Genomic DNA, 22,192 nt, shown 5'->3' on the forward strand with positions numbered 1-22,192 from the left:
AAAGCATAAAACCACATCTAAACATAGGCTAGATGAATTATTTATTACTAAACTGGAACAAGAAGCAAGGAACAAAAATAAAGTTGGGCTGCCTCCCAACAAGCGCTATCGTTTAATGCCTCTAGCTAGGCATGATGATTTCAATGATGCTCACATAAAAGATAAGAATTGAAGCATAAAGAGAGCATCTTGAAGAATATGACTAGCACATTTAAGTCTAACATACTTCCTATGCATAGGGATTTTGTGAGCAAACAACTTATGGGAACAAGAATCAACTTGCATAGGAAAGGAAAACATGCATAACTTCAAAACTTTAAGCACATAGAGAGGAAATTTGATATTATTGCAATTCCTACAAGCATATGTTCATCCCTCATAATAATTTTCATTAGAATAATGAATGAATTCAACAATATAACCAGCACCTAAAGCATTCTTTTCATGATCTACAAGCATAGAAATTTTATTACTCTCCACATAAGCAAAATTCTTCTCATTCGGGATAGTGGAAGTATCATAAGAGACTTGGATACTATAAATTGTTTCCATATTAAAAGAGTAATGTTCAGAGAAGGGGTAATCATAATCATGACAAGTTTTATAAATATAATCACTACTTTTTATAGCATAAGTTTCATCACAATAAGCATCATAAGTAGCAACTTTGTTCTCATCTTAATAAATTTGCACATCAAAACTTGGGGGACTAAAAATATCATCTTCATCAAACATAGCTTCCCCATGCTCGTGGCTTTGCATATCATTAGCATCATGGATATTCAAGGAATTCATACTAACAACATTGCAATCATGCTCATCATTCAAATATTTAGTGCCAAACATTTTATAGATTTCTTCTTCTAGCACTTGAGCACAATTATCCTTTCCATCATACTCAGAAAGATATTAAAAAGGTGAAGCGTATGAGACAAACTCAATTCCATATTTTCTTGTAATTTTTTTTATAAACTAACTAGTGATAAGACAAGAAACTAAAAGACTCGATTGCAAGATCTAAAGATATACCTTCAAGCACTCACCTCCCCGGCAACGGCGCCAGAAAAGAGCTTGATGTCCACTACACAACCTTCTTCTTGTAGACGTTGTTGGGCCTCCAAGTGCAGAGGTTTGTTGGACAGTAGCAAATTTCCCTCAAGTGGATGACCTAAGGTTTATCAATCCGTAGGAGGCGTAGGATGAAGATGGTCTCTCTCAAGCAACCCTGCAACCAAATAACAAAGAGTCTCTTATGTCCCCAACACACCCAATACAATGGTAAATTGTATAGGTGCACTAGTTCGGCGAAGAGATGGTGATACAAGTGGTAAATGGATGGTAGATAAAGGTATTTGTAATCTGAAATTATAAAAACAGTAAGGTAACTAATGATAAAAGTGAGCATAAACGGTATTGCAATGTGTGGAAATAAGGCCTAGGGTTCATACTTTCACTAGTGTATGTAACATCCTAAAATTCTAAATTTTGGAATGTTATATTAAATAGATAGATTTGATTGATTGTTTGATTGATTGACTGAAAGTGAGTGAATTCGAACTTTTTGAAAGTTAAATGAGAGGGAATAAAAGGACTTTCCCCAAACTTCCATTTTTGTATTTATGATCTCCGTGAATTCAAATTCTTTTCAAATACAAAACCCTCGAGAGAAGATGACATGACTTCTTCCATTTAAATAAATGAAAAGGGTTTTGAAAAGATTTGAATTTCATTTGGAAATATTTTTAATTCAGAAACTTCAAGCAACTCAATGATTTTCATGAGAAAAGATAAAATGACTTCTTCAAATTATATGAAATATGAGTTGGGAGTTTAAAACGATCAAAATTTAAAATCCTTTTGAAATTATTTTCAATTTGGAGTTATTTGCATTTTATTCAAATTATTTTTCATCAAAAATAAAATATACAGAAAATAGGGTAACATGATTCCCTACATCAGAAAATTGGAGAGAATAATTTGAATTAATTTTGGTATTTTTATAATGATTTTTATTGGATTTTATTAGACCAGTAGCACTCTTTGAATTATCTGAATTTGTGTGCGTTTTATTTAATGCTACGAAAATGTTCCACTTGTAGAAAATCTTTTTCTGAAAAATTGATATATAATATGCCCATATAAAGTTTTATTTTTATTTTCGTTTTTCAGTTTATCGCTTTCTGTTTAAAAAAATAAATAACAAATCTGCGCGCGCGCCTGAAACTAACTGTCGCCCACGTGCGCATCGTAGTACTAGCGGGCGCCCTATCTTTTCTTTTTATTTATCCTAAGTGGGCCAGGCCCAGCCAGCCTTTTTTTTCTTCCTTAGGCCGATTTTGTTTATAAAAAAAACTGCAGCCGCATCGTACGCGTGCGGCCGGCCGAAGGCCTTTAGGCCCATGCGAGCCACCTCTTTTCATCTCTGTTTCGTATATTTTCGTCTACGTTTAGTCCCACATTGCCTAGCCTTTGACCTCTAAGCCTTTTTTCCACCAATAAATATAGACCCATAGAGCCTCCAAAATCATCCGATTCGGGTTAAATCAATATTTTTGATTTGACTAGATTCATTTAAGAAAAACTATATTTCTCCTCTCTGGCGCGACTTCTGGAAATTGTCTCTTCTCTCCAAAGTCGTCTTTTCTCTACCTTATAAAGGTATCTTTCTTTATTTTTTTCTTCTTATACTTTTGTAGTTTATTATTACTAGACTAAAACGATAAAATAATTAGATTATCAATTAGTCTACGTATTTATACATTAGACCCTAGCCCGTAGCTATTTTTTCTTCCGTAAAATAGCTTGGCCCTGATTTTTCAAATAGCCATAACTTTTTACTCGTTTGTCCAAATCCAACGAAACCAACGCCCACTTCTTCGTTATGATCCCCTCTATCCAGTAATCCAACCCAAACATATTTTTGAAATTTTAAAATTTGAATTAGACCAGATTTGTATTCAAACTTTGTTTGATCATAACTTGAGTTTTATAACTCCCATTTAGTTGATTCTTTTTGCAAATTAAAGCACTTGACCTAAACTTTCTGATAAGGCCAAATTCACATAATTTTGGTACTGTTACAAATTGTTTTATGTTGCAAGAGTTATTTGCTGGGTTTTCAAGCTTTCCGAATTGTTTTCTTCTTTCTCTCCGACCTTTTGAGTGATTGCTTATGTGTGGTTACTATTGCTTGCTTACGATAGATTGACCGGAGTGTGACGAGTAGAACTATGAAGAGTTATGAGTTTGAATCATCTTCATCAACATTACAGGCAAGTTCACACTTTGATCATATCCCTTTCATACCCAGTTTTTATGCATTAGTTTCACCCTCAAACATTGCATGAGTAGGATTGATAACATGTGGGTATTGGGAAGTAGTTGATGAGGTAGGAACCTATTGCCCTGCATTCAAACCTTGGGAGTTACTATTACGTTATGCTTATATTTCCATGCTATGCTCGTAGACATGGATTGGGTTTGAGAGTATTTCATGACAGATGTGAGATTGTTAACTAATGGTTTACTTAAGGTGGCAACTTTAACACGCATCTGGGTGGATTGAGGCACCTGGGTATTCCAGCGATTGCCTGTCTAGGCACCTGGGTATTCCAGGATTGCCTGTTTTTTATGGACCACCACCCAGGCTCAAAGGGAACATGAGATTATTCATACTAGAAACTTCCATGTGCAGCCACAAGCTATTATGGGCTCTAGCATAGTTGATTAAGTCGTGTGAACTCTTACAGTGGTAGACTAGCAGATGTAGGGGTTGTAGGTGATATGGTCTACCCATCGTAAGGTGCAAACGCTTCTGAAAGACTATGTCTCAGTCATCCTTTTCTCAAACACCATGTAGTGCGAGAAATCCAACGGAGGAGATCGAGTCTTGTGGGGAAAAGTGTGCAAACCTCTGCAGAGTGTATAAACTAATCATGATTAGCCGTGTCCCCGGTTATGGACGTTTTGAGAATCTAGTACTTGGATTATTATGTGAATCTCATCATGTGACTTTAAATAATTTTGTTGGGTTTAATGATGTTACTTAATTGGGATTGAGAATGCTGTCAACCATTCTCAATGTTCAACAACCACCATGATAGTTAAATAAAATTTATTCCTTTGCAGTAGGGAAAAATTGGCTTTTCGCAAAAACATATAACCATAGAGCTTTTCCACCAGCCATATATGCATGTAGTGATAGACATTGTTCATCATTCTCTATGGTGTGAATTTGCCAGTACATTCAATGTACTGACCCTCTGTGGCTGCAACGTCTCATGTTGCAGGATATCTTACGACGAGTAAGTGATACGTTAGGGTTATGATTTCTACACTCAACTTTGCCGTTGGTGTTGATGGGAATCCACAACCTTGTTACTTCTGCTATTTTGGATTGAGGTAATAGTATTTACGTTACTTTACACATGTGATTTACCTCTATTATAAATCCTCGAGTACTGTGTGGGTCAGCATACCGATCCTTGGATGACACTTAAGCACAGAGACTTGATCCATTCGGATCAGGTCGCTACAAGATGGTATCAGAGCACATGTTGACTGTAGGACGTGACCCTAGAAACTGGCAAGCCCATAGCAAAGATTTTTCTCTACAACTTTCCCTTTCAAAAAGATCTTTTACCTCTCTTCTCTTCTAAGCTTATTCAAAAATTCCCTTTTAGTGAGACCATATCCCTTTTCCCTTTGGATCACTCGAAGATTCGACGGATAAGACCACTCCAAGAAGTACAAGATATTGGACAACTAAGACCGCTTCGGAATTAAGAGGATTTTACTGTGCATCTGAATGATGGAAACTACAACGGTTGAAGACTCCGAAGACTAGGAGAATTTGAAGGCTCTGAAGAATCCCTAGATTTGTATGACCTAGGAAGGCTACCCTTATGGAACTTGACAGATTATGGAAGTTGTCAATGCCTGAGATCAGGGTGTATCGGAGAAAGACCGGAGCATGGAGAGTTAAAAACTTAAAGTTCTGTCAAGGAAAACCCTAAGGCGGGAGATATCAACTATGGAGAGATAGCTCATGGAAATGACAAGAGCAGAAACACAGCTATCCATGATGTTATCGCCCGCTTATGCTATTGTCACCGTGCTGAGTTAAGCATGCATATGCATGGAAGGATTGGATGGTAGAAGGCTGATGGAGCATCTATCAGCAAGAGGTGAAGTTTTAACCTTAGCTAGTGTATCACCAGGATCTGGAGTGTTACATCAAGAAGTTAAGATGGACCTACAAGAAGCAGTATTTTGACAAGGAAGTATTTCATGAGGAACTCAGGACCCTGAAGATGAGAGTAGCCAAGCCGGAGGAGCAAAACCTCGAGAAACTGGAGATTCGTCAGGAACTAGACCATGGTTCGTGCCAAGGATGTTGAAACCTAGAAGTTTGAAATACAACTTCGGGATATTAAAGGATGTCACGAGAGATTTCACGTCAACAGAGATGATATGGCAAAAGAACTTGAGAAGACAAGCATGATCGAAAGAAGCCATTGGAGGCATGAAAAAGGCTTGAAGAGTTTGGAGACGTTGAAGATTTATTGACCTTTAGAAGACCAAACCCCTGTTATATACCTACATTAGATGCGACATTTGTGAGCTGTCATTTGTTTGATGTTTTTCCCGACAGCCACAAATAAAATTTGTCTTTTCAAAACTTTTGTTTGTATTGTGTGTATCCCTCTCTATCTCTCTTATCTCACCCCAAACCCATGGACCCAATAGAGGATGAATGAAGATGAGCTTATATTTTCTGGACCGATAAGTCAATTGGACACGGACCGATGGATTTAGAACATGGAGGATCACATGAAGAATAACTCTGTAGTCGGAAAGGATATGACCCAACATGCTCTTCAGTGCTTTGAAAGAGGTGCTGCTACTTGGTGGAGGATGTACCAAACCATCAACGGATGGCAAGGAGTAACCACTTGGAAAAAATTTAAGTTGACTTTGCCGAAGTCTCGGCTTGTGTCCCAGAAGTTGACCCTTATGGAAAGGATATGAAGAAACCTTGTGCATGCAAGATTTGTGGAGAAATCAGACACACCCATAAAGAACACAAGGATGAATGCCCTAATTGTGAAGGAAGTCACCCAGTTGAAGAATGCCCAACTAGGCAGATTACTTGTTTCTTGTGTGAAGGGACTACCCACTATCCTGCTCAGTGTCACATTTACCCCATGGTACAACGAACCACCCAACAGAAGAAAGAAGTAATGAAAGGAGCCCTCATGGAAATTTTAGAAGAAGCTGTGATGAAGGAAGAGATGGAGGACACACCTAAAGAAGACCTGAGTAAACCCTGCACTAAGTCTTGCTATTCATGTGGAGAAGAAGGACACATCTCCCAAAATTGTTTGAATGGGGATCTAGTAGAATTCCCGACAGATGAAGTAGAGTATGACCCACAGGAAATAGAAGCCCTAATTGGAATGGAAAAGTCCAGAAAGAGAAGCAGAGTGGATTCCAGGAAGGATATGAGTCATATCACATGTTATAGGTGCAAGGAGTCAGGGCACTACCTCAACAGTTACCCCAAAAGGAAACCTCGATACTTGTCAGAAGTAATATGTTTTAGTGGTAATGGAGCAGGGCACTTTGCCAGAGAATGCCCCAAGGAGAAGGAAACTTTTGCTAGATAGTTGAGTTTGCAACAAAAGAAATGGAGTAGTAGAAGTGAGAACATTTTCTTTTATATTGAGGTGTTGAGTTGAGACATGTAATGGAGGAGCAAGAGATAGTAATCATTTGAGAATGAATAAAGTAGCATCATTGGTACTGATATGGATTTTATGAGTTGTTACCCTATGAAGAAGAATTCTGACCATTTTTGAGGATATGAGAAATATGGTCTATGGAAGATTTGTGCATTTTAAGGGTGGTAGTACCCTGTAAGAACCCTTGACCCCTGGAAAAGATAAGGATACTCCACTGAGTGGATTTCGGACAAAATGAATATGAGTTTTGTCTCGATATGTGTGATGCCCCAAGAGTATGTGGGATGAAGTTCGAGACCGTCAGTTGTTGGACCAAATGTGATCAAGGAGTCAGGAGAGAATGTTAAGTTGATTCGAGATAGACTGAAGGTAGCTCAGTCCAGGCAGAAGAGTTATGCAGACTCAAAAACTCAAGGAGGTAGTCTATGAAATTGGAGACAGAGCATGTCTTTGTGTGCCCCCTCTGCGAGGAGTTAAACAAATTGGAGTTAAGGGAAAGTTAGCCCCGAGATTTGTAGGACCATACCGAGTTTTGGAGCGTATGGGAAAAGTGGCCAACAAGTTGGAGTCACCCGAAGGACTGTCAGGAGTTCATGATGTGTTTCATGTTTCCCAATTCAGGAAGTGCCATGCAGAGATGGCCAATATTCCCCTGTAAGGACGCTTGACCCTGGAAAGGATAATGATGTTCCATGAAGTGGAATATGGACTCCATAAGTATAAGTTTTTATCTCGGTATGTGGGATATCCCACGAGGATGAAGAGATAAATTACTATTGGATATAAAGGAGGTATGATGTCAGAAATATGGATCAATGGAAACTCCATGATGAGCCTGAGTAATCATGTCCTAGTTTGGTGCCAATAGAAGGAAGGAAGACAATACAATTGGATGGATTTAAGAATACTAGGAAGTTGGAAGTTGGAATAATGATCAGTTGCCCAACGATAAGTTCAAGGACTACAAGTGATGAGATGTGCCATAACCCACAGGCCCCAGGACCTGCCAAGAAGCAAGCACATTCTTGCTGAAGGAAAAACCCTGGAGGAAGATACGACGTTTAATGACGGACGATTTTATAGGAGTAACGCAAAACCTGAGAGTTGTGAAGGAATGATAGATGTTTGTTTGGCTTGCAGAATCAATGGATTATTCCGAACGCAGTTCATGCACAAGAGAAATTCTGCAATGCTTGTGAGGATGACCGAGTGTTAGAATGCGAGATTCGCTAAACCGTATACAAGGTAATGATTTGGGTGTGGGATGGATTGATCACCATACCGACTTACTCCTATTATTCGCCTTGCTATATGGGATGGTAAATCTGAGTGACTTACCTATAGTAGAGAGACGACGATCAAAACCTTGTTTAAGCCTTAGAATGGTATAGGTATTTTTTCCCTTGTACAAGGAAGTTTTTGCCAACCGTAGGTTATACGGTGAGGATCAACCCAGACCCATTTCCTGCAGGAGAAACCATAAATGGTCGACCACCATGAGATATCGATAGTTGTTTAGTATTGGCGCCAGACCCGTCAGCTAAGAAGACCCAGTCACAAAAGAACCTTACCTAGATGAAAGACACAAGAATTGAGGAAAAGGTTATGCCACTACCGAAAGAGCCCAGATAAGGAATTATCCTGAAGATCTGAGAAGACCGACACTGTCAACAATATGGATGAAGTATATGAGTTTTGATGGAACCGTAACCATGCTTCTAAGGGTGGTAGCACCCCAAACCCCCTCCTGCGACAATCAATGGATTTTGAGGAGACCCCAAACCTAACCTATTTCTTTCCAGCCTCTCCGAATCTCGAGGACGAGATTCATTTTAAGGGAGGTAGGTTTGTAACATCCCAAAATTCTAAATTTTGGAATGTTATATTAAATAGATAGATTTGATTGATTTTTTGATTGATTGACTGAAAGTGAGTGAATTCGAACTTTTTGGAAGTTAAATGAGAGGGAATAAAAGGACTTTCCCCAAACTTCCATTTTTGTATTTATGATCTCCGTGAATTCAAATTCTTTTCAAATACAAAACCCTCGAGAGAAGATGACATGACTTCTTCCATTTAAATAAATGAAAAGGGTTTTGAAAAGATTTGAATTTCATTTCGAAATATTTTTAATTCAGAAACTTCAAGCAACTCAATAATTTTCATGAGAGAAGATAAAATGACTTCTTCAAATTATATGAAATATGAGTTGGGAGTTTAAAAGGATCAAAATTTAAAATCCTTTTGAAATTATTTTCAATTTGGAGTTATTTGGGTTTTATTCAAATTATTTTTCTCCAAAAATAAAATATACAGAAAATAGGGTAACATGATTTCCTACATCAGAAAATTGGAGAGAAATAAATTTGAATTAATTTTGGTATTTGTATAATGATTTTTATTGGATTTTATAAGACCAGTAGCACTCTTTGAATTATCTGAATTTGTGTGCATTTTATTTAATTCTAGGAAAATGTTCAACTTGTAGAAAATCTTTTTCTGAAAATTTTGATATATAGTATGTCTATATAAAGTTTTATTTTTATTTTCGTTTTTCAGTTTATCGCTTTCTGTTTAAAAAAACAAATAACAAATCTGCGCGTGCGCCTGAAACTAACTGTTGCCCACGTGTGCATCGTAGTACTAGCAGGCGCCTCATCTTTTCTTTTTCTTTATCCTAAGTGGGCCAGGCCCAGCCAGCCTTTTTTTCTTTCTTAGGCCGATTTTGTTTAAAAAAACTGCAGCCGCAGCGTACGCGTGCGGCCGGCCGAAGGCCTTTAGGCCCATGCGAGCCACCTCTTTTCATTTCTGTTTTGTATATTTTTGTCTATGTTTAGTCCCACATTGCCTAGCCTTTGACCTCTAAGCCTCTTTTCCATCAATAAATATAGACCCATAGAGCCTCCAAAAATCATCCGATTCGGGTTAAATCAATATTTTTGGTTTGACTAGATTCATTTAAGAACAAATATATTTCTTCTCTCCGACGCGACTACTGGAAATTGTCTCTTCTCTCCAAAGTCGTCTTTTCTCTGCCTTATAAAGGTATCTTTCTTTTTTTTTCTTATACTTCCGTAGTTTATTATTACTAGACTAAAACGATAAAATAATTAGATTATCAATTAGTCTACGTATTTATACATTAGACCCTAACCCGTAACTATTTTTTTTTCCGTAAAACAGCTTGGCCCTGATTTTTCAAATAGCCATAACTTTTTACTCGTTTGTCCAAATCCAACGAAACCAACGCCCACTTCTTCGTTATGATCCCCTCTATCCAGTAATCCAACCAAACATGTTTTTGAAATTTTAAAATTTGAATTAGACCAGATTTGTATTCAAACTTTGTTTAATCATAACTTGAGTTTTATAACTCCCATTTAGTTGATTCTTTTTGCAAATTAAAGCACTTGACCTAAACTTTCTGATAAGGCCAAATTCACATAATTTTGGTACTGTTAGAAATTGTTTTATGTTGCAAGAGTTATTTGTTGGGTTTTGAAGCTTTCCGAATTGTTTTCTTCTTTCTCTCCGACCTTTTGAGTGATTGCTTATGTGTGATTACTCTTGCTTGCTTACGATAGATTGACCGGAGTGTGACGAGTAGAACTATCAAGAGTTATGAGTGCGAATCATCTTCATCAACATTGCAGGCAAGTTCACACTTTGATCATATCCCTTTCATACCCAGTTTTTATGCATTAGTTTCACCCTCAAACATTGCATGAGTAGGATTGATAACATGTGGGTATTGGGAAGTAGTTGATGAGGTAGGAACCTATTGCCCTGCATTCAAACCTTGGGAGTTACTGTTACGTTATGCTTATATTGCCATGCTATGCTCGTAGACGTGGATTGGGTTTGAGAGTATTTCATGACAGATGTCAGATTGTTAATTAATGGTTTACTTAAGGTGGCAGCTTTAACACACATCTGGGTGGATTGAGGCACCTGGGTATTCCAGCGATTGCCTGTCTAGGCACCTGGGTATTCCAGGATTGCCTGTTTTTTTATGGACCGCCACCCAGGCTCAAAGGGATCATGAGATTATTCATACTAGAAACTTCCGTGTGCAGCCACAAGCTATTATGGGCTCTAGCATAGTTGATTAAGTCGTGTGAACTCTTACAGTGGTAGACTAGCAGATGTAGGGGTTGTAGGTGGTACGATCTACCCATCGTAAGGTGCAAACGCTTCTGAAAGACTATGTCTCGGTCATCCGTTTCTCAAACACCATGGAGTGCGAGAAATCCAACGGAGGAGATCGAGTATTGTGGGGAAAAGTGCGCAAACCTCTTCAGAGTGTATAAACTAATCATGATTAGTCATGTCCCCGGTTATGGACGTTTTGAGTATCTAGTACTTGGATTATCATGTGAATCTCATCATGTGACTTTAAATAATTTTGTTGGGTTTAATGATGTTACTTAACTGGGATTGAGAATGCTGTCAACCATTCTCAATGTTCAACAACCACCATGATAGTTAAATAAAATTTATTCCTTTGCAGTAGGGAAAAATTGGCTTTTTGCAAAAACATATAACCATAGAGCTTTTCCACCAGCCATATATGCATGTAGTGATAGACATTGTTCATCATTCTCTATGGTGTGAATTTGCTAGTACATTCAATGCACTGACCCTCTGTGGCTGCAACGTCTCATGTTGCAGGATATCTTACGACGAGTAAGTGATACGTTAGGGTTACGATTTCTACACTCAACTTTGCCGTTGGTGTTGATGGGAATCCACAAACTTGTTACTTACGCTATTTTGGATTGAGGTAATAGTATTTACGTTAATTTACACATGTGATTTACCTCTGTTATAAATCCTCGAGTACTGTGTGTGTCAGCATACCGATCCAGGGATGACACTTAAGCACAGAGACTTGATCCATTCGGGTCAGGTCGCTACAGTGTAAGTCCTCTCAACAATACTAACATAATTGGATCATAAAACTATCCCTCAACATGCAACAAAGAGTCACTCCAAAGTCACTAATAGCGGAGAACGAACGAAGAGATTATGGTAGGGTACGAAACCACCTCAAAGTTATTCTTTCCAATCAATCCGTTGGGCTATTCCTATAAGTGTCACAAACAGCCCTAGAGTTCGTACTAGAATAACACCTTAACACACACATCAACCAAAACCCTAATGTCACCTAGATACTCCAATGTCACCTCAAGTATCCGTGGGTATGATTATATGATATGCCTCACACAATCTCAGATTCATGTATTCAACCAACACAAAGGACCTCAAAGAGTGCCCCAAAGTTTCTACCGGAGAATCACGACGAAAACGTGTGCCAACCCCTATGCATAGGTTCCCAATGTCAAGAAACCCGCAAGTTGATCACCAAGACATACATCAAGTGTTCTCAAATCTTTAAAGACTCAATCCGATAAGATAACTCCAAAGGAAAAACTCAATTCATTACAAGAGAGAAGAGGGGGAGGAGAAACATAGGATCCAACAATAATAGTAAAGCTCGCGATACATCAAGATTGTATCATCTCAAGAACACGAGAGAGAGAGAGATCAAACACATAGCTACTGGTAAATACCCTCAGCCCCGAGGGAGAACTACTCCCTCCTCATCATGGAGAGCATCGAGATGATGAAGATGGCCACCGGAGAAGGATTGCCCCCTCCGGCAGGGTGCCGGAACGGGTCTAGATTGGTTTTTGGTGGCTACGGAGGCTTCTGGCGGCGGAACTCCCGATCTAATCTCCGTTGTGGAAGTTTTAGGGTATATGGAGTTATATAGGCAGAAGAAGCACGTCAGGGGAGCCACGAGGGCCCCACGAGGCAGGGGGGCGCGCCCCCTACCCTCGTGAGCTCCTCCTTCCTTCATTGACGTGGGGTCCAAGTCCATCGAGTGGCTTTCGTTCCAAAAATAACTTCTCTAGTTGATTTCGTTCCGTTTCGACTCCGTCTAATATTCCTTTTCTTCAAAACACTGAAATAGGCATAAAACAGCAAATCTGGACTGGGCCTCCGGTTAATAGGTTAGTCCCCAAAGTAATATAAAAGTGGATAATAAAGCCCAATATTTCCCAAAATAGTAGATAATATAGCATGGAGCAATCAAAAATTATAGATACGTTGGAGACGTATCAGCGCTCGGTTGGGTCGGCTATGCTTCGGCCCAGTTTGGTCCAGAGTTTTGTTTATAAATAATTTCTCCACAGAAAAAATCCTAATGAAATATAAAAAATTCAATAAAAAATGCAGAAACAATTTTCGCCGTCCAAACCTAATATTTAGGACAAGATGAACATTTTTTTGGACTAAAAATGCAAGTTTTTCTCTAATTCAAATAAAATAGCAGATAAAATACAAACAAAATAAGAACTTGATTTTAAAATTTCTCCTCCAATATTTCTCTTCTGTTAAAGAAGTCATATTATCTTCCCTCATTTATTTTTTTATTATTATTCAAAATAATTGGAGAGAAACCATTAAAATCAAATTGATCCTCTTTTCAAATTTGAAAATAAATTCAAATAGGAAAATGTAGTGAAACCTCCAACTCTCTCCTTGGGTCCTTGAGTTGCTTAAGGTCTCTAGGAACAAAATTTCCAAATAAAATTCAATTAAAAATGCAAAGAGCATGAATGCATATGATGACCTAATGATTAACATCCAAATTGAAAATTGGGATGTTACAAACCTACCCCCCTTAAGTTGAATCTCGCCCTCGAGATTCGGGTTGTCTAGAAAATAGGTGTGGGTGGTCTTCTTTTCGTAGGTCTTCTTCCCACTCCCAGGTGGCTTCTTCCTCGGTATGGTGGCTCCACTAAATTTTGCAAAATTTCATAACCTTGTTGCGTGTAACTCAGCTGGCAAATTCGAGTATCTTGATGGGTTTCTCCTCGTAAGTTAGGTCACTCACCAACTGAATTGCTTCCAGGGGCACTGTATCTCTCAGAGGAATACCGGCCATCTCCGCATGGCACTTCTTCAACTGGGAAACGTGAAACACATCATGAACTCCTTACAAACCTTCGGTTAATTCCAACTTGTAGGCCACTTCTCCCATACGTTCCAAAACTCGGTATGGTCCTACAAATCTTGGGGATAACTTTCCTTTGACTCTAGATCGTTTAACTCCTCGCAGTGGTAACACATGGAGATATGCTCTATCTCCGATTTCATACACTACCTCTTTGTGTTTAGTCTCAGCATAACTCTTTTGCCTAGACTGAGCTACCTTCAGTCTATCACGAATCAGCTTAACTTTCTCTTCAGACTCCTTGATTAAATTTGGTCTGAACAACTGACGATCTCCAACTTCATCCCACATCAACGGTGTCCTGCACCTCCTTCCATACAAAGCTTCGAAAGGGGTCATTTTCAAACTAGCCTGGTAGTTGTTGTTGTAAGAGAACTCTGTGTAAGGCAAATTGGCATCCCAACAAGGTCCATAAACTAGCGCACAAGCTCTCAACATGTCCTCCAAAATCTGATTGATTCTCTCGGTTTGTCCATCTGTCTGCGGATCAAAGGTCATACTGAACTCTAACCTTGTACCCAAAGTCTGGTGTAACTGATTCCAGAACTTCGAGGTAAACTGTGTTCCTCGATCTGATATAATGGTCCTCGGAACTCCATGCAGACATACGATCCTGGTCATATATATCTTGGCCAGCTTCGCGCTCATATAGGTGGTCTTCACTGGGATAAAGTGAGCCACTTTGGTCAAGCGGTCTACTACTAACTAGATAGAGTCATATCCTGATCGGGTCCTGGGTAATCCGGTGATAAAATCCATGCCAAGCTTATCCCACTTCCATTCGGGTATTGGCATAGGCTGGCGTAATCCGGCTGGTTTCTGATGTTCTTCCTTAACTCTCTCACATACATCACATACTGCTACATACTCAGCAATATCCTTTGATGACCCACAAGTATAGGGGATCTATCGTAGTCCTTTCGGTAATTAAGAGTGTCAAACCCAACGAGGAGCAGAAGGAAATGATAAGTGGTTTTCAGCAAGGTATTCTCTACAAGTACTGAAATAAGTGGTAACAGATAGTTTTGTGATAAGATAAATTGTAACAAGCAACAAGTAGTAAAAGTAAATGAAGTGCAGCAAGGTGGCCCAATCCTTTTTGTAGCAAAGGACAAGCCGAAACAAACTCTTATAATAGGAAAAGCGCTCCCGAGGACACATGGGAATATCGTCAAGCTAGTTTTCATCACGTTCATACGATTCGCGTTCGATACTTTGATAATTTGATATGTGGGTGGACCGGTGCTTGGGTGTTGTTCTTACTTGAACAAGCATCCCACTTATGATTAACCTCTATTGCAAGCATCCACAACTACAACAAAAGTATGAAGGTAAACCTAACCATAGCATGAAACATGTGGATCCAAATCAGCCCCTTACGAAGCAACGCATAAACTAGGGTTTAAGCTTTTGTCACTCTAGCAACCCATCATCTACTTATTACTTCCCAATGCCTTCCTCTAGGCCCAGATAATGGTGAAGTGTTATGTAGTCGATGTTCACATAACACCACTAGAGGCTAGACAACATACATCTTATCAAAATATCAAACAAATACCAAATTCACATGACTACTCATAGAAAGACTTCTCCCTTGTCCTCAGGAACAAATGTAATTACTCACAAAACATATTCATGTTCATAATCAGAGGGGTAATAATATGCATATAGGATCTGAACATATGATCTTCCACCAAATAAACCAATTAGCATCAACTACAAGGAGTAATCAACACTACTAGCAACCTACTAGCACCAATCCCGGACTTCGAGACAAGAATTGGATACAAGAGATGAACTAGGGTTTGGAGATGATATGGTGCTGGTGAATATGTTGATGGAGATTGCCCTCTCCCGATGAGAGGAGCGTTGGTGATGACGATGGTGATGATTTCCCCCTCCCAGAGGGATGTATCCCCGGCAGAACAGCTCTGCCGGAGCTCTAGATTGGTTCCGCCAAGGTTCCGCCTCGTGGCGGCAGAGTCTCGTCCCGAGAAGTTCCTTCCTATTTTTTTCTCATCGAAAGACTTCATATAGGAGAAGATGGACATCAGAGAGGCACCACGGGGCCCACGAGGTAGGGGGGCGCGCCCTAGGGGGGGCGCGCCCCCCACCCTTGTGAGAAGGGTGTGGGCCTCCTGGCCTTCATCTTTGGCGATGATTTTTCTTTATTTATTTTAAGATGTTCCGTGAAGTTTCAGGACTTTTGGAGTTGCGTAGAATAGGTCTCTAATATTTGCTCCTTTTCCAGCCCAGAATTCCAGCTGCCGGCATTCTCCCTCCTTATGTAAACCTTGTAAAATAAGATAGAATAGCCATAAGTATTGTGACATAACGTGAAATAACAGTCCATAATGCAATAAATATCGATATAAAAGCATGATGCAAAATGGATGTATCAACTCCCCCAAGCTTAGACCTCGCTTGTCCTCAAGCGAAAAGCCGATAACAATAAATATGTCCTCATGTTTAGAGGTAGAGGCGTCGATAAAAATAAAATATGGACATGAAGGCATCATGATTATTCTCATAACAGCAACATATATAGATTTTGTCATATATTACTTATGTTCAAGTGATGATCTATTCACAATGCAAAACTATAAATCATAAACGTTATTGGGCTCCGACAAGCTATAATCTCAGTCATTGAAGCAATTGCAATTTATCATAACATTGGAAAGAGTCTATCTCAGAGCTAAAAATCAAGTCCGCATACTCAACTATCATTTAGTCCTTCATAATTGCTAACAGTCACGCAATACTTGTGCTTACAGAGTTTTAATCGGACACAGAGAAAGATAGGGGCTTATAGTTTCGCCCCACAACCTTTTACCTCAAGGGTAATGTCAACAATTATGGTTCATGCTCCCCTACATCCAATTAGGTATATATATCATGTTCTTTCTAACATGCTGAGCTTGACAAAGGATAAAATGAAAAGAAAAAGGTGAAGATCACCATGACTCTTGCATAAGGTAGAAGATAATAATAAAGGATAGGCCCTTCGCAGAGGGAAGCAGAGGTTGCCATGTGCTTTTATGGTTGGATGCATAAAATCTCAATGCGAAAGAACGTCACTTTATATTGCCCCTTGTGATATGAACCTTTATTATGCAGTTCGTCGCTTTTATTACTTCCACATCACAAGATCGTATAAAGCTTATTTCTCCCACACCAATCAATCATACATATTTAGAGCAATTTTTATTGCTTTGCACCGATGACAACTTACTTGAAGGATCTTACTCAATCCATAGGTAGATATGGTGGACTCTCATGGCAAAACTGGTTTAAGGGTATTTGGAAGCACGAGTAGTATTTCTACTTGGTGCTGAGAATTTGGCTAGCATGAGGGGGAAAGGCAAGCTCAACAAGTTAGAGGATCCATGACAACATACTTTATCTCAGATATAAGAAAGACATGACTCATTACATTGTCTTCCTTGTCCAACATCAACTCTTTAGCATGTCATATTTTAATGAGCGCTCCCAACCATAAAAGATGTCAATGATAATATACCTATATGTGAAAACCTCTCTTTCCTTATTACTTCCTATTAATTGCAACAATGACCAAAGCTATGTCTGCCAATTCCCAACAACTTTTAATCATCATACTCTTTCTATGTGAAGTCATTACTCTCAATAAGATCAATATGAACTCTTTGTTTCTTTTTATTCTTTTTCTCTTTTCTTTTATTCACCCAAGATCATGGCAAAATAATCAAGCCCTTGACTCAACACTAATCCTTATTATATATAGCTCACGGACTCGATTACATAGAGAGATCATAAAGCAAAACTCAAAACTAGATCATGCCATAAACTTTATTCTACTAGATCAAGATACTACTATTAAGATCGAACTAAGAAAAACGGTAAAGGTAGGAGTTGTGATGGTGATACGATACCGGGGCACCTCCCCCAAGCTTGGCAGTTGCCAAGGGGAGTGCCCATACCCATGTGATTATATCTCCTTCTTTGTTGTTGGTGTAATATTCTTGGCGATTATTCCCCTCAGGATGCGGTTCTCCTCCTCGAGCTTATTGACTTGCTACTTGAGTGGGCCAATATGCTCCTTCAACAAAATATTTTCTTGTGTGAGATACTTGTTTTGTATACGAGCTAACTCAATCATCTTGAAATCTTCGATCTCAGTTGGGACAAGAAGGTTATGATCAAGTTGAAGGATGTCTTTTGCTGTCGGAGCTTGATCCTCCGTGGCCTTCTTGATCCTTTCATCCTTGTTGACCCTCGTGGGTTCTTCCCTCTTCAGATCTATCTTCATTAGCCAAGCATCGTTGTCACCATTGTTGGAGGAGGGAGACGACATGATGCCTAGCCTGGACACCCCTGACAGAAAATAGCTCGAAACAAGAACAGAGGAGGTTTGCGTGATACGGGAGTCAAAACCTTCGGGATGTTATATAATGAATTTTTACCGACCAAAATACGTATCGTGCAAGAAAACGGAGTCCGGAAGGCACACGAGGTGCTCACGAGGTAGGGGGCGCGCCTAGGGGGGTAGGGCGCGCCCACCACCCTCATGGGGCCCTCGTGTCCTTCCCGGACTGCTACTTATTTTTCTATTTTTCTAAATATTCCAAAATGGAGAAATATTGCCTTAAAAATTGTTTTGGAGTCGGTTTACTTACCGTACCACATACCTATTCCTTTTCGGAGTCTGAAACGTTCCAGAAAGTGTCCCTTATGTATTCCTCCGGGGTTACGGTTTCAATAATATTGGTTTCAACATTTATGGGATTACCTGAGATATAATGTTTGATTCTTTGACCATTTACCACCTTCGGATTTGTCCCTTCAAAGTTGTTGATTTTTATAGCACTGGAACGATAAACCTCTTCGATAACATAGGGGCCTTCCCATTTAGAGAGAAGTTTTCCTGCAAAAAATCTTAAACGAGAGTTGTATAGCAATACATAATCACCTACATTAAACTCACACTTTTGTATCCTTTTTTCATGCCATCTTTTAACTTCTTCTTTAAACAACTTGGCATTTTCATAAGCTTGGGTTCTCCATTCATCAAGTGAGCTAATATCAAATAACCTCTTTTCACCGGCAAGTTTGAAATCATAGCTAAGCTCTTTAATAGCCCAATATGCCTTATGTTCTAGTTCGAGAGGTAAGTGACATGGTTTTCCATAAACCATTTTATACGGAGACATGCCCATAGGATTTTTGTATGCAGTTCTATAAGCCCATAATGCATCATCAAGTTTCTTGGAGCAATCCTTTCTAGACCTATTAACAGTCTATTGCAAAATTAATTTGAGCTCTCTATTGCTCAACTCTACTTGACCACTAGACTGTGGGTGATAAGGAGATGCAATTCTATGATTAACATCATATTTAGCAAGCATTTTACGAAGGGCACCATGAATAAAGTGTGAACCACCATCAGTCATTAAATATCTAGGGACTCCAAACCTCGGGAAAATAACTTCTTTAAGCATTTTAATAGAGGTGTTATGATCAGCACTACTACTTGGAATAGCTTCTACCCACTTAGTAACGTAATCAACAGCAACTAGAATATGTGTGTATCCATTAGAGGCAGGAAAAGGTCCCATATAATCAAAGCCCCAAACATCAAACGGTTTAATAACAAGAGAATAATTCATTGGCATTTCTTGACGTCTACTAATATTACCAATTCTTTGACATTCATCACAAGACAAGACAAACTTACAGGCATCCTTGAAGAGAGTAGGCCAATAAAAACCAGATTGCAATACCTTATGTGCAGTTCTATCTCCGGCATGGTGTCCTCCATAAGCCTCGGAATGACACTTGCGTAGGATCTGTTCCTGTTCATGCTCGGGTACACAACGTCTAATAACACCATCTACTCCTCCTTTATAAAGATGTGAGTCATCCCAAAAGTAATGTCTTAAATCGTAGAAAAACTTTTTCTTTTGCTGGTATGTGAAGCTAGGTGGTATAAACTTAGCAACAATATAATTAGCATAATCAGCATACCATGGAGTACTACGAGAAGTACTTATAACATTTAATTGTTCATCAGGAAAGTCATCATTAATAGGTAGTGGGTCATCAAGAACATTCTCTAACCTAGACAAGTTGTCTACAACGGGGTTCTCAGCTCCCTTTCTATCAACAATATGCAAATCAAATTCTTGTAGCAAGAGAACCCATCTAATAAGTCGAGGTTTAGCATCTTTCTTTTCCATAAGGTATTTAATAGCATCATGATCAGTGTGAATAGTTACTTTAGAATCAACAATGTAAGATCTGAACTTATCACAAGCAAATACAACTGCTAAAAGCTCTTTTTTAGTAGTAGCATAATTTCTTTGAGCATTGTCTAGAGTTTTACTAGCATAATGAATAACATTTAATTTCTTATCAACTCTTTACCCTAGAACAACACCTACAGCATAATCACTAGCATCACACATAATTTCAAAGGGTAAATTCCAATCAGGTGGCTGAACAACAGGTGCAGAGAGTAATGCTTTCTTAAGTATTTCAAATGCTTCTACACAATCATCATCAAAGACAAATGGTATATCTTTTTGCAATAAATTAGTCAGAGGCCGAGAAATTTTTGAGAAGTCCTTAATGAACCTCCTGTAAAATCTGGCGTGACCAAGGAAACTTCTTATACCTTTGATGTCCTTGGGACATGGCATCTTTTCAATAGCATCAACCTTGGCTTTATCAACTTCAATACCTCTTTCAGAAACTTTATGCCCCAAGACAATACCTTCATTAACCATAAAGTGGCACTTTTCCCAATTCAAGACAAGATTAGTTTCTTCACATCTCTGCAAAACTCGATCAAGATTGCTCAAGCAATCATCAAAAGAGGAACCATAGACAGAAAAATCGTCCATGAAAACCTCACAAATCTTTTCACAAAAGTCAGAGAATATAGCCATCATGCATCTTTGAAAGGTAGCAGGTGCATTACATAAACCAAAAGGCATACGTCTATAAGCAAAAGTACCAAAAGGGCATGTAAAAGTAGTCTTTGATTGATCTCTAGCCGACACAGGTATTTGAGAGAAACCAGAATAACCATCTAGAAAGCAATAGTGTGTGTGTTTGCATAATATTTCTAGCATTTGATCAATAAAAGGTAAGGGGTAATGATCTTTCTTAGTGGCCTTATTTAATTTACGGAAATCAATTACCATCCTATAACCTCTGATAATTCTTTGTGGAACCAATTCATCTTTATCATTAGGAACAACAGTAATACCTCTCTTCTTAGGGACACAATGGTCATGACTTACCCACTCACTATCAGCAACGGGATAGATTATACCTGCCTCCAGAAGCTTTAGTATTTATTTTCTTACCACTTCTTTCATTTTAGGATTCAGACGTCGTTGAGGATCATGAACTGGTTTGGCATCTGCTTCCAAATTTATTTTATGTTAACATAGAGTGGGACTAATGCCCTTAAGATCATCAAGAGTATATCCAATAGCAGCACGATGCTTCTTCAGAGTTTTCAATAATCTTTCTTCTTCATGCTCTGAAAGGTTAGCACTAATAATAACAGGATATATCTTCTTTTCATCAAGATAAGCATATTTAAGATTATTAGGCAAAGGTTTAAGCTCAAACACGGGATCACCCTTGGGTGGAGGAGGATCCCCTAAAATTTCAACAGGCAAATTGTGTTGCAGAATAGGTTCCTGTTTAAAGAGTATTTCATCTATTTCCCTTCTTTCATTCATCAACATATCATTTTCATGGTCTAGCAAATAGTATTCTAAAGGATCACTAGGAGGTACGGCAATAGAAGCAAGACCAATAATTTCATCCTTACTAGGTAATTCTTCCTCATGATGTTGTTTACTAAATTTAGAGAAATTAAACTCATGAACCATATCATCCAAGCCAACAGTAACAACATTCTTTGTGCAATCTATGGTAGCATTGATAGTATTTAAGAAGGGTCTACCAAATATAATGGGACAAAAGCTATCTTGTGGGGAACCAAGAACAAGAAAATCAGCAGGATATATAGTTTTCTCACACAAGACTTCAACATCTCTAACAATTCCAATTGGTGAAATAGTATCTCTATTGGCAAGTTTAATTGTGACATCAATACCTTCTAACTCAGCAGGTGCAATTCCATTCTTAATTTCTTCATATAAAGTATGCGGTATAACACTAGCACTCGCACCCATATCACATAAGCCATGATAACAATGATCTCCTATTTTAACAGAAATAACAGGCATGCCTACCACAGGTCTATGTTTATCTTTAGCACAAGGTTTAGCAATTCTAGCAGTTTCACCTTCGAATTGAATAACATGCCCATCAATATTATCAGACAAGAGATCTTTAACAATAGCAATATTAGGTTCTACTTTAACTTGCTCAGGAGGTGTATAAGTCCTAATATTGCTTTTAC

Source organism: Triticum urartu, chromosome 4A, assembly GCF_056163025.1.
Source record: "Triticum urartu cultivar PI428250 chromosome 4A, HENAU_Tu73, whole genome shotgun sequence".
NCBI lineage: Eukaryota > Viridiplantae > Streptophyta > Magnoliopsida > Poales > Poaceae > Triticum > Triticum urartu.